General features: G+C 68.2%; 1 pseudogene; it reads left to right on the top strand.

Moving 5' to 3' along the window:
• The first annotated feature begins 2,256 nt into the window (after positions 1–2,256).
• Positions 2,257–3,421, top strand: LOC116465502 (double homeobox protein 4-like protein 4; annotated as a pseudogene).
• Positions 3,422–3,587: the final 166 nt, after the last annotated feature.

The following is a 3,587-nucleotide window of genomic DNA, read 5'->3' as shown; positions in this document are numbered from 1 at the left end:
GGGCCCCAGGTGGCCCGGGCGGCGTGGGAACCCCGAGCCGGGGCAGCTCGACCTCCCCAGCCCGCGCGCCCGGAGCGCTCCGCGCGCCCTGAGCAGATGCAAGCCGTCCGGGCGCCCTCCCCACCGCCCCAGGAGCCCGGGCGCTGGTCTGCACTCCCCATCGGCCTGCTGCTGGATGAGCTCCTGGCGTGCCCAGAGTTTCTGCAGCAGGCGCAACCTTTCCTAGAAACCGAGGCCCCGGGGGAGCTGAAGGACTTGGAAGAGGCCGCCTGGCTGGAACCACCCCTCAGCGAGGAAGAATACCGGGCTCTGATGGAGGAGCTTTAGGACGCGGGGTGGGGACGGGGTCGGAGCAGGGCGGTGGCCTCTCTTTCGCGGGGAACCCCAGGTTGGGCAAGGAGGGGCCTGTCTTCCCTCTGGGCTAACCCGCCTGGGATTCCTGACTTCTAGGTCTGAGCCCGGTGAGAGACTCCGCACAACGGAGAACTGCCATTCTTTCCCGGGCGTCCCGGGGATCCCGGAGCCGGAGCCGGCCAAGGTACCAGCAGGTGGGCCGTCCACCGCTCACGCGCGGTTTTGCGGGCAGCCATCTGGCCTCCTCTGGGAGCAACCCGGGCAGAGCTCTCTTGCCTTACCGCCACCCCACCCCCGCCTGACCACCAGCTACCCCCCGCCCCCACCCCGGCAATATGAGTCCTCCCCCGGGCTGGGTGGAGACCCCCGCACCGCGAAACACCGGGCCCGGGCAGCGTCCAGGCCTTCTCTCCCGCCCGGGGCTCGCCCCCTCTGCGCCTCCGCTCCGCCGTCGCTCCCCCACCCGTGCCTCTGCAGCCTCCCAGCTGCCACCATGGAGCGCCTGGCGGCTAAAAGCAGACCACAGACCCCAGGCACACGGGGGATGCTGACCCTTCCAGGCCGGAGGGAAGGCAGGCACAGATGGAGAGAGGAACGGAAGACATAGAGGGACAGAAGGATGGGCGGAGGGACGTTGGAAGGGAGGGAGGGAGGGACGGACGGAAAGAGAGAGGCAGTGAGGAACGGAGGGAATGACAACAGAGCGAGCCATGGACAGAGGGAGGGCGGGAGGGTGCACGGGACAGAGGGAGGAAAGCAGAGAGAAAAAGCGGTCTCGGGCCTCCTGGAGCAACAGGACCCCCGCGCTCCGGGAAAACAGCAAGCGCCCGGCGCGGGCTGAGGGCTGGGCCCACCGTCGCCCGCCGCCGCCGCGGCCGGCGGGCGGGGCACCCGTTCGCCCCGGTTCGGTCGCCCAAGGAATGGGCGGTTTCCTCGAAGAGAAAAGACGGGGGACTCGCTCGGGTTGCCGTGGGGTATTCACCCTCGTGGTTTACAGACCACGCATCCCCAGGCCAGGCCGAGCCCTGCAGCGGACCGCCAGGCCGACAGCCCCGACCACAGAGGAGCCACACTCAGGACGACTGAAGCGTGATTTCGGATTCCACGTCTCTCGGCCCTCTGCAAGGGGGTCAGTCGCTCACGTCTCTACGGCCCCTCGAAAGGCTGACCATGTTGACTGTTTGCTTCCGGAGCCCTGCGGGCACCCAGACACCTCCAGGGAAGGGTGGAAGACCAGTATCCTGTCTTCGCCCTCCTTGCCAGCCTCCAAACCGGCCACACTGCAGACTCCCCACGTTGCGGGACACGGGAATCCATCGTCAGGCCACTACGCTGGGGACGTATCTCGTCTCTGGGGTTTCGCTCTGGTCTTCGACCTGGAAATGAACGGGAGCCACACACCTGCGGGTGTGAGACTGTCGCGGCAACGGCGACGCCCACAGGCTTTGGGTGTCTTCACGGAGAGGGGGCCTGGAAAACTCAAGACTCTCCCGGAGGTTCGGTTCCACACTCCACTCCACCCTTCCGGGCTGGTTTCTCCCTGCCGAAGACGCATGGGAGCACAGGGAGCAGCTTCCAGTAACCGCGGGATTCCTGCAGAGGTCCGGAGAGCCAGCCACCGCCCGAAACCCACGCCCCTCACCCCTTCCCCCTCTCCCCCTTCTGCTTCATCTCTCTGGCCTCCAGCCCCACCCTCCCCCACCCCCCACACCCCGACGCCCCAAGCCTCAGTGCCCTGGGGCCCCTTGGAGGGCGAGGGCGGGCTGTCCCAGGGCTCAGCGGGAGGCAAGAAGGGGTGGAGCCTGCCTGCCTGTGGGCCCTCATAAGAGCTGCTGCCTGTCTGCGCCGGCCTCATGGCTGGACCTGAACGCAGTGCGCACGCCGGCTGGGGAGCAGGGGAGCCCTCCGGCCTCTCTCTTCCCGGGTCCGTCCGTGAAATTCCGGCCGGGGCTCCCCGCGATGGCTCTCCCGACACCTTCAGACAGCACCCTCCCCGCAGAAGCCCGAGGACCAGGACGGCCCATGAGACTCGTCTGGACCCCGAGCCAAAGCGAGGCCCTGCGAGCCTGCTTTGAGCAGAACCCGTACCCGGGCATCGCCACCAGAAAAAGGATGGTCCAGGCCATCGGCGTTCCGGAGCCCAAGGTCCAGATTTGGTTTCAGAATGAGAGGTCACACCAGCTGAGGCAGCACCGGTGGAAATCTCGGCCCTGGCCAGGGAGACGCGGCCCGCAAGAAGGTAGGCGAAAGCTGACCCCCTTCACCCCAGCCCGACCGCCCTGCTGGTCCGAGCCTTTGAGAAGGATCGCTTTCCTGGCATCGCCACCAGGGAACGACTGGCCAGACAGATGGGCCTCCCGGAGTCCACGATTCACGTCTGGTTTCAGAACCGAAGGGCCAGGCACCCGGTACAGGGTGGCAGGGCGCCGGCGCACACAGGCGGCCTGTGCAACGCGGCCCCCGGCGGGTGTCACCCTGCTCCCTGGTCGGTCGCCCCGGTAGGCGGGGATTTCGCCTACGCCGCCCTGGCTCCCCCGGAAGGGGCGCTCTCCCACACTCAGACACCTCGGTGGCCTCCGCACCCCCCGAGCAAATGCCGGGAGGACCGGGACCCGCAGCACGACCGCCTGCTGGGCCCTGGCGCGGTGGGACAGCCAGGCCCCGCTCAAGCTGGGCCACAGGGCCGAGGTGTGCTTGCGCCACCCACGTCCCAGGGCAGTCCGTGGTGGGGCTGGGGCCAGGGGCCCCAGGTGGCCGGGGCGGCGTGGGAACCCCGAGGTGGGGCAGCTCCACCTGCCCATACCGCGCCCCCGGAGGGCTCCACTCGGCCGGAGCAGATGCAAGCAGTCCGGGCACCCTCCCCACCGCCCCAGGAGCCCGGGCGCTGGTCTGCACTCCCCACCGGCCTGCTGCTGGATGAGCTCTTGGCGTGCCCAGAGTTTCTGCATCAGGCGCAATTTTCCTAGAAACCGAGGCCCTGGAAGAGCTGAAGGACTTGGAAGAGCCCGCCTGGCTGGAACCACCCCTCAGCGAGGAAGAATACCAGGCTCTGCTGGAGGAGCTTTAGGATGCGGGGTGGGGACTGGGTCGGGGCAGGGCGGTGGCCTCTCTTTCGCGGGGTACCCAGGGCTGGGCAAGGAGGGGCGTGTCTTCCCTCCAGGCTCACCAGCCTGGGATTCATGCATCCTAGGTCTGGGCCCGGTGAGAGACTCCGCACAACGGAGAACTGCCAT

Source organism: Hylobates moloch, unplaced genomic scaffold, assembly GCF_009828535.3.
Source record: "Hylobates moloch isolate HMO894 unplaced genomic scaffold, HMol_V3 SCAFFOLD_7040, whole genome shotgun sequence".
NCBI lineage: Eukaryota > Metazoa > Chordata > Mammalia > Primates > Hylobatidae > Hylobates > Hylobates moloch.
The sequence above is the reverse complement of the archived record's forward strand: the minus strand, read 5'-3'. Positions and strand labels throughout refer to the sequence as shown.